The sequence below is a fragment of the Staurois parvus genome, unplaced genomic scaffold (genome assembly GCF_062004578.1).
Source record: "Staurois parvus isolate SC_StPar_1 unplaced genomic scaffold, SC_StPar_1.0 ptg000056l, whole genome shotgun sequence".
Taxonomy (NCBI): domain Eukaryota; kingdom Metazoa; phylum Chordata; class Amphibia; order Anura; family Ranidae; genus Staurois; species Staurois parvus.
This window is the reverse complement of record NW_028317852.1, coordinates 4,408,661-4,422,819: the sequence shown is the minus strand read 5'-3', so window position 1 is coordinate 4,422,819 and position 14,159 is coordinate 4,408,661. Positions and strand designations below refer to the sequence as shown.

Sequence of the window (14,159 nt, the reverse complement as noted above, 5' to 3'; positions counted from 1 at the left end):
GCAAAGAGTTCTCTGACTGGACCAAGTGCAGAGGCAACATGGTGGCGTCAAGTATGGCACATGCATACTTACATTGGTTGAAGCTGGACCAATGTAGCTATGGAAAAATATGTACAGTATATCTAAACTTTAGCGTTAATCAGGAAGCCCTGATCATGTTTTTGCTGTTTTTTTTATGCACAGTATATATTTTCACTATGATGAAAGTATTTCAGTTTTGTTGGTGAAGTGAACTGCAGTATCTCAGTAAAATAGACTCAGATTTGAACATCCACAAAACTTAAAGCAGAGGTTCAGTCTGTAAAAAAAAACTAATCCTATAGCAGCTGACTTTTAATAAATGGACACTTTCCTGTCTCAAGATCCAGCACCATTCTTGCCCAGGCTAGTTCTTCATTAGCCACCGGGTTTCCGGCACTGGCATCCTAACTGTGGGCAGCCGGCTGTACGGCTTTCGGTTTCACAGCTGGGTGCAGACTGTGCATGCATGCTCTGCAGTTTGTGAATGGTCCCGGCTGAGTCTGTATACAGGGCCAGCTCAGACTCTGCCCTCTCCTACTCACTGTTTACAGAAGATACTACAAAGACAGGGGGAGACATGTCAGTATGCAACTGAATATACCCCCACCGTGGCCACTTTATAATGCTTGTCCCCAGTGGTTGGCCTACCCTTGCAAGCCTCCCAACACCTCTGACACTCTGGGCTCAGACATATTTCAACTGTATAGAATAACGATGCTAGAGACACAATTCTTTAGTAACACCACTAAAACTTGTTTAACAGATTATACAGTCATGAGTAGTAAGCTTCAACCATTAATTACAACACCAGCAGCAAGAGGGGGAAGAAAAGGCTTGTTGACTTATCTGCTATCCTCTGAACCACTGGTGCCACAATAAGGAATGCAGAGAATTTTGTAAACGTATACTCTGATATGAAACCCAATTGACTACTTTACATTATGCCAGTTCAATCTTTTATAGGTGCATACAAGACCAAAATCTGAATGATGTTGATGATGTAATGTTGGTATCACACCCTGGAAAATAAATTATAAAGACATGCTCTGTGTGTCAATCATCAGCTTCCTTCTCAGACCCAAGTGCTGATATTGCTTCTGTGCTGTGATAATGCCACAGGACAGAAAAACACGACTATAGATTTCTAATTTTAACCGCATTCCCACCGCCCTATAGCAGATATACTGCAGGGGTGTGCAAAATCACATATATACAGTATCTCCCAGAAGTGAGTACACCCCTCACCCCTTTTTGTAAATATTTTATTATATCTTTTCATGTGACAACACTGAAGAAATGACACTTTGCTACAATGTAAAGTAGTGAGTGTACAGCTTGTATAACTGTAAATTTGCTGTCCCCTCAAAATAACTCAACACACAGCCATGAATGTCTAAACCGCTGGCAACAAAAGTGAGTACACCCCTAAGTGAAAATGTCCAAATTGGGCCCAAAATGTCAATATTTTGTGTGGCCACCATTATTTTCCAGCACTGCCTTAACCCTCTTGGGCATGGAGTTCACCAGAGCTTCACGGGTTGCCACTGGAGTCCTCTTCCACTGCTCCATGACAACATCACGCAGCTGGTGGATGTTAGAGACCTTGCGCTCCTCCACCTTCCATTTGAGGATGCCCCAGAGATGCTAAATAGGATTTAAGTTTGGAGACATGCTTGGCCATCACCTTTACTCTCAGCTTCTTTATCTAGCCAGTGTTCGTCTTGGAGGTGTGTTTTGGGTTGTTATCAGGTTGGAATACTGCCCTGCGGCCCAGTATCCGAAGGGAGGGGATAATTCTCTGCTTCAGTATGTCACAGTACATGTTGGCATTCATGGTTCCTACAATGAACTTTAGCTCCCCAGTGGCGGCAGCACTCATGCAGCCCCAGACCATGACACTCCCACCACCATGCTTGACTGTAGGCAAGACACACTTGTCTTTGTACTCCTCACCTGGTTGCTACCACACACACTTGACACCATCTGAACCAAATAAGTTTATCTTGGTCTCATCAGACCACAGGACATGGTTCCAGTAATCCATGTCCTTAGTCTACTTGTCTTCAGCAAACTGTTTCCGGGCTTTCTTGTGCATCATCTTTAAAAAAGGCTTCCTTCTGGGATGACAGCCATGTAGACCAATTTGATGCAGTGTGTGGTGTATGGTCTGAGCACTGATAGGCTGACCCCCCACCCCCCACCCCCACCCCTTAAACCTCTGCAGCAATGCTGGCAGCACTCATATGTCTATTTCCCAAAGACAAACTCTGGATATGACGCTGAGCATGTGCACTCAACTTCTTTGGTCGACCATGGCGAGGCCTGTTCTGAGTGGAACCGGTCTTGTTAAACTGCTGTATGGGCTTGGCCACCGTGCTTCAGCTCAGTTTAAGGGTCCTGGCAATCTTCTTTTGGCCTAGTCCATCTTTATGTAGAGCAACAATTCTTTTTTTTCAGATCCTCAGAGAGTTCTTTGCCATGAGGTGCCATGTTGAACTTCCGATGACCAGTATGAGAGAATTAGAGCTTTAACACCAATATAAACAGGAAAGTGCAGCGTTAAAATAATGTCCACGTAAATATAAGTAATATATTTTAAATGAAAATCCCTTCTCTGACCCAATAAATAAATAAAAAAGTTCCAATGTGTAAATAATGTAAACAGGTAAAGTGACTCTTATGCTCTGGTGAATCTGGACCCGGTATCCGTGCAATAATGGTAAAGGTAATACGCACTCACCAGACGCGCATGTTAATTGCGCCTTATGTAAATAATCCAGATGTCATCAGAAATGGAGAAAGTCAGAAGATGGGTGGTCCTCCCTCTAAGGGATGGTGGATCATCAAACCAGGTAGTGTGAAGCTGGTGTGGATGGTCCTTGTCCTCCAGGGGTCCCCCTTTTTCAAGGCTTGTGTATCCCTCTAGGTGTGCAGATCTCCACTAATGCAGCAATGATCCATCCTGCTAGTGGTTCTGTGGACTAGAGCACTCCCCCCGGGGTTAGCAACAGAGATACTCCCATAGTGTAGTAGGTGTTTAAGATACTTTATTGTGATGCATCAAAGGTAGGTAACATAAAAATGCAGATAGAAATCGATGAGGACTAACCATCTGATAAAGCAAGATGGCCATCAGAGCTCCACGTTGCTCCGGCGGCGTGACATCATGGCATGGTGTGGCTCCTCCTGATGCGTATCATGCTCAAACACGTCCTCAGAGGGGGGTCGCCAATCACACCGTGTCATCCGCCGTTCGTATTTATAGAGGATTTCGCACATGCGCATTAAGCAGTGGCCATATTGGAATATCGCAGAGTTTACTGCGCAGGCGCGAACATTAAAGTGCCATTTTCCCTTGGTTTCCCCGTATAGGAAGACAGGGCAGAACTAGCGTCTGTATGTCCAGATAATACAATGCTATTGCGCACGCTTGTGAGCTTTGGCGCCATTTTCTGTTGGTTTTTTTACAGTGTTCAATAGACAGAGCAGACAGAACATCTGGGTATCTGAGTTTATGGTATAATTAATGTAAAAAACGATGGATATATTACACTGTGCTCAGGTAATGGGGAAAAATTGATCACTACTATGATCACCATATATATAAATATCTATAAAAGTTGTCTATAAATAAATGTTCAAGCGAATATAAAAAATAAATAATTAAAAGATATATATCTAATGCGCATGTGCAAACATTGGCATGATTTATACTAACAAAAAAACCCCTTTTGGGAGACAAGAGCCCCCAGGTGTTAACAATATCTCATTACTAAAAGATACACATAGTCATAATTACCTTTTAATCACAAAGGGGGACTAATTACTAAATCTTTTTTTAAAATAACAGACCGTAATAGTTTCATACCTAAGAGTAGTTGCCACCACCCCAGATGGCTGTCGAACATACCTAAAGGTCAATTTACCAGAAAACGAAGAAACTGTACGGATCTGGATACTTTTTATGATCAATCAGAAATTTTAAAAAACAGTTTCCTAGAAAAGGGATACACTGCAGATAATTTGGACAGCACAATCAACCTTGTAGCACAACTTAACAGAAAAGACCTATTAAAAGATAAGGTGAAAGATAAGAAAGGTCAAATCTGCCCATTCGTTACCACATATTCTAGCAATATAGGGCGATTAATCATGTTATTAACAAAAACTGGAAAGTGTTAAAGGCTGATCCGGTTTTGACTAAGATACTGCCAGAAAAACCTGAAATAGTTTTTCGTAAAGCTACCAGTTTGCGACATTATCTAGCACCAAATGTGATTAACCAGCTGGAAGATAGTTCCCTTTTCAAAGATCTAAAGGGGTACCACCCATGTAATAAATGCATGATTTGCACATGTGAAAGAAGCAGGAAGCACAAACAAACTACTATTATGTCACAAGTAACTGGGAAAACTTATAATGTTAATAAATGTATCACATGCAATAGTAAATTCGTGGTTTACCTTACCCGTACAGTTTCTTCGTATTCTGGTAAATTGACCTTTTGGTATGTTCGACAGCCATCTGGGGTGGTGGCAACTACTCTTAGGTATGAAACTATTAAGGTCTGTTATTTTAAAAAAAGATTTAGTAATTAGTCCCCCATTGTGATTAAAAAGTGTGAGGTGTAAAAAGTTAATTATGACTGTGTATCTTTTAGTAATGAGATATTGTTAACACCTGGGGGCTCTTGTCTCCCAAAAGGGGTTTTTTGTTAGTATGAATCATGCCAATGTTCGCACATGCGCATTAGATATATATCTTTTAATTATTTATTTTTTATATTCGCTTGAACATTTATTTATAGACAATTTTTATAGATATTTATATATATGGTGATAATAGTAGTGATCAATTTTTCCCCATTGCCTGAGCACAGTGTAATATATCCATCGTTTTTTACATTAATTATACCATAAACTCAGATACCCAGACGTTCTGTCTGCTCTGTCTATTGAACACTGTGAAAACCAACAGAAAATGGCGCCAAAGCTCACAAGCGTGCGCAATAGCATTGTATTATCTGGACATACAGACGCTTGTTCTGCTCTGTCTTCCTATACGGGAAACCAAGGGAAAATGGCACTTTAATGTTCGCGCCTGCGCAGTAAACTCTGCGCTAGTTCAATATGGCTGCTGCTTAATGCGCATGTGCGGAACCCTCTATAAATACGAACGGCGGACGACACGGTGTGATTGGCGACCCCCCTATGAGGATGTGTTTGAGCACAATATGCGTCAGGAGGAGCCACACCACACCGTGACGTCACTCCGCCGGAGCAACGCGGAGCTCCGGTGGCCATCTTGCTTTATCAGATGGTTAGTCCTCATCGATTTCTATCTGCATTTTTATGTTACCTACCTTTGATGCATCACAATAAAGTATCTTAAACACCTACTACACTATGGGAGTATCTCTGTTGCTACCCCCTGGGGGAGTGCTCTAGTCCACAGAACCACTAGCAGGACAGATCATTGCTGCATTAGTGGAGATCTGCACACCTAGAGGGATACACAAGCCTTGAAAAAGGGGGACCCCTAGAGGACGAGGACCATCCACACCAGCTTCACACTACCTGGGTTGATGATCCACCATCCCTTAGAGGGAGGACCACCCATCTTCTGACTTTCTCCATTTCTGATGATATCTGGATTATTTACATAAGGCGCAATTAAGATGCGCGTCCGGTGAGTGCGTATTACCTTTACCATTATTGCACGGATACCGGGTCCAGATTCACCAGAGAACAAGAGTCACTTTACCTGGAATTATTATTTACATATTGTAACTTTTTATATTTATTATTGGGTCAGAGAAGGGATATTCATTTATAATATTTTACTTATATTTACGTGGACATTATTTTAGCGCTGCACTTTCCTGTTTATATTGATGTTCTAGGGTGATATTGGTTACTTTTTTGTGCATAGCAGCTTTTTTGTATATTAAGGAGCTCACACTTCTATTTATATACCAAATTTAACACACCTGCTCCCCATTCACACCTGAGACTTTGTAACACTAAGGAGTCACGTGACAACTGGTAGGGAAAATGGCTAATTGGGCCCAATTTGAACATTTTCACTTAGGGGTGTACTCACTTTTGTTGCCAGCGGTTTAGACATTAATGACTGTGTGTTGAGTTATTTTGAGGGGACAGCAAATTTACACTGTTATACAAGCTGTACACTCACTACTTTACATTGTAGCAAAGTGTCACTTCTTCATTGTTGTCACATGAAAAGTTAGAATAAAATATTTACAAAATGTGAAGGGTGTACTCACTGTGAGATACTGTATACATGATTTTGCATTTCCGGGCAGGGGGCGCATGCGCCCTACAAGCTCTGCTATTCGAGGCCGCAGCTGTGAATCACCGGGCCCTGGCCAGTGATTACTCACCGGCACCCGGTGATTGCCGAGTATCTCTGATGGGGGAGAGAGAACCATGCAAAGCAGTGTGCTTACAGTAAAGCACAAACACACAGCCCCTAGTAAAACAGCACACAGTTAACCCTTTGATCACCCCACATGTCAAACCCTTCCTGCCCAGTGTCATTAGTACAGTGTCAGTGCTTTTTATTGGCATTGATCACTGTATTGGTGTCACTGGGGATGTCAGTGACACCAAGTCAGTTCCCCCCAGTGTCAGAATGCCCGCCGCAGTCCTGCTATAAGTCGCTGATTGCCGCCATTACTAGTAAAAAAATCCCAATATATATACACCGCCATTTGTAAATGCTATAACTTTCACGTAAACCAATTAATTTACACATATTGGTATTTTTTTTTAGCAAAGACATGTAGCAGAATACATTTTGGCCTAAATTTATGATGAAATTTGATTTTTCAAATGTTTTCACTGGACATGTTTAATAGCAAAAAGTCAAAAATATTGTTTTTTCTTTTCCTCGAAATTTTCAGTCTTTTTGTTATAGCGCAAAAATGAAAACCACATCTTATGTTCTCTTCAAGTACACAGGATGCTTGTAGCCAGAGTTTACCACCAGAAGTGTTTTGTGGGACAGATACTGGAGTCCTCCTTTTGGCTCTGCTTGCAAGTGTTGGAACATCTTGAAGTACTCCTGATCTCAGTTTTCCACCAAGTGATGATCTCTAAAGTGTGCCATGGATGCTGCTGGTTTATGCAATCGATTACCTTTCTATTTACATAGGTCACTTATTTCTGGTAAGCCTTTGCAAATTCATTCCTGGTGGAGGTTTTTGTTCACTGGTGCGGGAAGCGCTATGCCATTTTCTGGAATACAGGGAATTTAACTGGACTTTGAAGTTTAAAAGTGGATTTTTAACTTATTATATTTTATTATAACTTTTAGTGTTTGCACAATATACACTTTGATGTTTTAATTTTATTTAAAATGCAGTACATTGTTATTTGAATATTGTCTAAGCTAGATATCGCCTAGTGTGTCTGCAGCAGTTCACTGATACTAATATACCCCTATTATGGTTTGTTACACTATATGTTAAAACACAATATTGTAGATTAGTATAATAGAATACTGCAAGTTTTTGTACAGGGGTACATAGTACGTGACTATGAACATCAACTGCAAATTCAGAAGACAATCAGAACAACTGGTATGGAATACAAAGCAAAAACACTGTAGGTGACATGCCCATAAAGTGAGGCAAATATTGAAAACAATATTCATAAAGACCAGTGATAGAGGTACAGTAATTCACACATTTGTCAAACTGGCACACTAAATATACACATGTGGATTAGTCTAGTCTAGCAACAAAAAAAATAAAAAAGCATGGGATCCCCCTTAAAAGTCATACTAGACCCTTATCCGAGCATGCAGCCTGGCTAGTCGGGGTGGGGCAACAATTGTACATCTCCCTCTTGAACTATACCAAGCCACATGGCCCCAAAGATGAAGTGGATACCTTTCTAGACACTCTGTCAAAAAACTTTGTCCCCATACATTCCCCATATCCCTGGCCTGGTGTTGCCACATAGTTAAACAGAGAGAGTTGCATCTAAATTCCTACCATGCTTCTAGCCATTAAGTCTACCTTTTCCAAAACTTCAAGTGGACTTTCATAGTATAAATCTTAATTACTGATTTTTTTTTACTGATATTCTGTGATGTGCATGGAATTTGGCATCACTGAAAGTATCTAATAGAGAAAAAAAGTCAACAGTAGGAGGGTCATCATATTTCAGTAGAAAATCTGCTTCATGTTTTGTAGAGGGAGATAACTGTTAAAGAAGAGGTCTCACTTTGATATTTATTGTGTTTTGTTCCCAAGAGGACACTGTAGATGTAGTTCTTTGTCCCATCTTCCTATGTGCTTTCTTGGGCTAACTTTGAGGTCAGACAGGGCATCCCATCTCCCTCCATGGCTGTCTGACAATGCAGCTAAAAAGGAAACAGTACTTTGACAAATAGTACTTTTCTCCATCTCCAAGCGCTTGTCCACTTTTCTGGAACATTTTAACTGACAAGCTCCCCAAACTCTGCATTCCTCCTGAAGTAAGGGTGTGGGGCGTGGATAAATACTGATGTGCAATGTTAAACTGCAATATGCTCTTTGGTCAGTAGATGGCAGCAAAGTACAAGAATCAATTTTACATTGAGGTTTACTAAGACAAAAAACTAATGCTTATTTACCTTATAAAGTTTATTGAATGCTAATTTAGGGGCCGAGTAGGACCCTCAGAAGGGTCATAGTGAACTGTATGCAGGTTTGAGGCTGCAATTAAGAAATTACTTACTGCATCACAAACTCTCTGGGAAGGGGAGGAATTCCGGTGCAGAGCAGGAAGTGATAGGGGTTCTGTGTCTGGCTGCTATATGCTGAGGACGTCTGGAGAATCTGTGTGGAGCCTGGAAGAGGATTTACGGCTCACAGTGGAGTCTGGTGACGGCACCTAGGGAAGATTCACCGCGACGAGAGCGGGAAACAAGTGACTGTATGGTCCGGCTATTATCATTTTGTTTATGTATGCTCAACTACTTGTTCACTATAACTGTTCAGTAAACGTAATTGTTGTAAAAGAACCGCTGTCTGTGTCTGTGTGGCATCATGTACCCTCTGAATCTGTGGGCCCAGCCCTCGGTTTTCTTTTACTGTGACACTGGTATTGAGCAACTGTTGGACAAAAGTGCTGTCTGTCAAAGCAGCTGTCTCCTTTGTGACGGGAGTGACTTTGGGTGGGCTCACATCCTTGCTAGCTGCTTTGTTGTGGAAGTAGTAAGGGCACTTTGTCCAACCTCACAGCTAGCCTTAAAGTGATTATAAAGGTTTATTTTTTTAAGAAAATTAACAAACATGTCTATACTTACCTGCTGCATGGAATGGTTTTGCCCCCACAGCCATGGCTCGGCCCCCTTTCTGTCCCCTCTCTTTTCTCATTGGCTCACTGACTGATTAACAGCAGTGGGAGCCAATGGCTCCCGCTTCTGTCTCAGCCAATGAGAAGAGGGCGTCTCGGGATTGCCGAGATTCCAGTGAACATTGCTGGATTTAGAAGGGGCTTAGGTGAGTATTTGGGATGGGGGGGGGTGCTGCACCCAGAAGGTTTTTACCTTCATGCATAGAATGCATGAATGTAAAAACCTTGAGCCTTTAGAACCACTTTAAACCAACAGTCTCCAAAATGTCTAAACAAAAGGCTCTCAGACTTTAAGGGGTCTGGACTGTGGCCAGTGGGAGTAGAAAATGTCCCAGTATCAGTGTGGGTCGACAATTTCTCAGGTTTGCTGGTCAGAGAGCGTAAAAAACATTACATAGTGCCTGCGGTCAGTAGGAGAAGGAGTAGTGCTCCATCATTGTTATGAGTGGGAGAAGTTATGCCCCATCGTTGGTGCCAGTGGAGGGAATAGTGCCCTATTGCTGGTATCAGTGGAATGAATAGTGCCCAATTCTTGGTGTCGGTGGAAGAGAGAGAGCCCTCATTGGTAGGGTCAGTGAACTGAATAGTGCTTCATTGTTGGTGTCAGTGGGAGAAATAGTACTCCACTGTTGGTGTCAGTGGCAGGACTAGTACTCCACTGTTGGTGTCAGTGGCAGGAATAGTACTCCACTGTTGGTGTCAGTGGAGGGAATGGTGCCTTGTATCAGTGGGAGGAATAGTGCCTCATATTAGTGGGAGGAACAGTGTCTCAAGGGGCAAATAAAGGCAAGCAAAGGGCCACAGACAACCAATGGGCCGCAGTTTGGAGATCAATGCCTTAAACAGTACTACATGTACTTTGTCCCCTGGGGAACAGAACACAATTGTAAGAATTGAAGTGATACTTCTTTACAAATAGCAGACAACAACAGCAATATATCCATTCTTACAAAGTGCAGCTAAAAGTCTTATCAACGACATGCTGAACTTTATAGCTGTATATTTTCACCCACAGCAGGCTTTGCAGTTGCCTTTCTACCTTTTTTTTTTTTCTTTATTAATGTCTTATATTGTCAGTTACAACTCAGCAAAGAGGTATATTACATCTAGACAGTTTGGTGATGTAGTCCCTTTAACCTGATTATCCACTTAGCCAATAAGTAGTCGGTGTTTCCTGTGGTCAAGTGGCAATGTTTTCTTAGAGTATCAAAGCAGCCAACACAAGGAAGGAAGTTTCTGGTCCTGTAAGATTTCAAAGACTGAAGTTGGTGACATATCTTTATAATTCTTGTGTGAATGGGAACATCTCTTAGTTATCATGATCAGAACAGATGCTCTCTTTTTCTAGCTATGAGAAATCTCTATCTGGAAGACCCAGGCAGGGAAACAATGACTGTTTTTTTTGTGGTAACCAGCGACAGGAAGTTAAAATATAAATGACAGTAACTGCCTTCTTCACTGGTTCAATACAAAATTAGGTGTCCCACATTTTATCTATACCATTGGTTTAAGAATCTTAACTTCTTGACAGCTGTTCATAATTAAATAACGATTAATGTGTTTTTTATCTGGGGAAATAGTGTATATGTAGAATCCATTATTAACCTATTAAATAAATTATATGAACAACATTTGAACATTATGTTGTAATCACGTTTGTTTTATACAGAATTGTTTTTGCTAGCATTGAAATCCTCAGCCAGTGGTACCCCTATAGGTTCTGAACAGTTCCTGGGGTACTTTTGCAAGGTGTAGCCCTAGAAATACATGTAATATTGGTTAATTGGTTAAGTCAAAGATTTATTTCTTTTTTTTCTTTTTTTGCCCACATACCCTTAATGGGCCCATGCCTCCTTTAGCATTTCTGACAGTGCTCATACTTACCAAGCTATCCCTGACAGCTCCTGGTCACCCTTTATATTCGGAAAGCCAGTGGGACAGGCTTCTGATCATGCGACTGCTGTAACAGCCAATTGCAGAGGTCACATGATCACGAACTCTGCCTGGTGTTGAAGAGGAGCTTCAGCTTTTTTTTTTTTTTTTTTTTCTAAATCAATATACAAATACTGTAGCTGCTGACTTTAAAAAGTCAGCAACTTACCAGCACTTGGGGTCCAATACTGTCTTCCCACAGTTGTGGCTTCCTACTGAACCACAACTGGCTTCCCACTATTCATGTGCAATTTCACACAGTGATGTGTGATTTTGCAGCCTCCAGGGATATGTGACATGTCCCAGCAGGCTGTAGGAGGGGGGCAGGGAAAGAAACGCCATCCCCGCCTATGTGAGGATTGTGGAAATGAGAGTGAGTACCGATAAAAATTGGTACTGATTCCCCCCCCCCCCTGAAATTAGTTGCAGGCTGTGGGGAGGGAGCAAACCAGCAGGCTTTAACCGCCTCCCAGCTGCCATATAAGGAAATGACAGGAGGGCAGCGGTTCTCTCATTCTGGGAGGCCATCATATGATGTCCTCCCACTCTAGCTGCGCATGCACGCCCCCGGGAGCGCATGGCGATCGCTGGTGCATTGTGTCCCTGGGACACAGCGGATCACTGTTTGCAGTAAAGAGCCGATGATCCGATGATGTAGGCTCTATCATGTGATCAGCTTTGTCCAATCACAGCTGGTTGCATGTAAATAGGAAATGCCGGTTATCGGCAGTCCTCTCCTCACGCTGAGGGGACATGTACACTGATTATCAGGGTACTGATCATCAGTGCCCTGATGGTCAGTGTAGCCCCATCAGTGCCACCTGCCAGTGCACATCAATGCCACATATCAGTGCACATCAGAGCTGCTTTTCAGTGCCAACTATCAGTGCCAGTCAGTGCTGCCTTACTATGCCACTTATCAGTGCCAGTCAGTTCTGCCTATCAGTGCCGCCTTTCATTGCCAGTCAGTGCCGCCTATCAGTGCCGCCTATCAGTGTTCGTCAGTCCTGCCTAACAGTTCCAATCAGTGCCACCTGTCAGTGCTGCCTTTCAGTGCCCATCAGTGATGCCTGTCAATGCACACCAGTGATGCCTGTCAATACCCTTCAGTGTCTCCTCATCAGTGCCATCTATCAGGGCCCATCACTGCAGCCTCATTTGCGCACATCAGTGAAGGAGAAAAATTATTTATTTATTTACAAAATTTTATAACAGAAACTAAGAAACTTTTTTAGTTTGTTTAGCAAAAAATAAAAACCCAGTGGTAATTAAATACCACCAAAAGAAAGCTCTATCTGTCTCAAAAAAATTATAAAAATTTAGTATGGCTATAGTGTTGCATGACTGCACAATTGTCATTCAAAGTGCGAGAGTGCTGAAAGCTGAAAATTGGCCTGGGCAGGAAGGGGGTAAAAGTGCCCAGTAGGCAAGTGGTTAAAATCCACTGAAAGGGCCACTGGGAGGAGACGATAGATGTTTAACCCCTTCCAATTGCCACCTCCAGCCCTTAAAGAGGCTATAAATGCCGGGAGGAGATCATTTCAATCATGTGACCAATGTTATTGGCTGTCACAGTGGTCACCTGATTGAAAAGCTCGCAATTGCAAGTATGCATTGTGAGGTTTCCAGTACACATTTGTTACTGTGCTGAGAGCGCACGCTTAGCACAGTAAAGCGTTTATGCATATATACAGCCGCTCAGCATTAAAACCCAGCCACCGAGAGACTGCATACTAGAAGACAAGATTTGGAGTTTATTGAAAAATAATTACAGGTTTGGAATGAAATGTCTCACACCTAGTGTAAAACATGATATTTCTTGGAGGACAGTGAGAGAATCATGTACTAAGAGTATTAGAAAACCTATTACATTTCATATTATAGGCGTGGTCACTACACTGTTTTCTTTTCTTTTTGACTATAGTATTTCAAGAAGAACATTACATGTTGGAGTAATCTAAGATTAAAATATTTCTGGGAAGAATGTAAAGAAAGAATAGAACATTTATCTACCAGTTAATGGAATGATGTGTATTTACATGCTGATTTATTAATGCCATACATTTTTCTTTGCAGGCTGTCTTTTTGCACTGTGCTGCCACCTAGCAGAAACCATCAACTTGGCTCCCAACACTGAACTGAACATGTTAGACTGGAAGTAATACTGAGCTTAGACATTAACTTATATAATTGCATCATATGAGATTCCTCACTTATTTCTTAAAGAGACACTAAACTCTGATTTGAAAAAAAAAATTCTATTATGTATTCTTAACTCAGAAAAGTACCTTCTATTTGTTCTCAGCATCCTCCAAATTTTTTTCTACAGTGATCTGGCTTCTTATTAGAGGGTAGCCAACCTCTCTTGCTCATTCTTGAGATGAACTAGGGACTATGGGATTTGTAGTGTGCATAGAGAAGTTCCCATGACCTTAACTAAGGTGTACTACTCAGCCAAAGCAAGTCAAAATGAAGAGAGGAAAAGGAGAGGATCAGGAGCTCACAGAGGATCTTACAAGGAGGCCGAAAAACACTATGAAAATAGCATACAGGGCTATTAAAGGATAAGTTCACCTTTTTGACAAAAATAATAAATGCACATTTTTTTGCAGGTACAGAAATGTGCATTTATTTTTTTTGTCTACAGGAGCCTGGAAAGCATTGCACCGGTGATCAGTAGACTGCTAGTGCCATGCAGGTCTTCTGCAGAATATCTGCTTGCTGTAGGGGATGTACGAGAAAAAAGATATTCTGACAGGAAGCTTCAATGAACTGTAGTTCATTGAAAACTGCAAGCCCACAGCCATTAAGGCTATCGGAACTTGTAGGCACTCATTC

General features: G+C 41.7%; 1 long non-coding RNA gene across 2 annotated transcripts; it reads left to right on the top strand.

Annotated features, from left to right (window-relative positions):
* The first annotated feature begins 5,232 nt into the window (after positions 1-5,232).
* Positions 5,233-13,653, top strand: LOC149469981 (uncharacterized). Of its 2 annotated transcripts, none has more exons than XR_016311458.1 (3): positions 5,233-5,340; positions 6,998-7,211; positions 13,398-13,653. It is a non-coding gene; the product is annotated as an uncharacterized LOC149469981 (long non-coding RNA). The 2 variants fall into 2 exon arrangements; XR_016311457.1 differs by having other exon boundaries at positions 6,947-7,211.
* Positions 13,654-14,159: the final 506 nt, after the last annotated feature.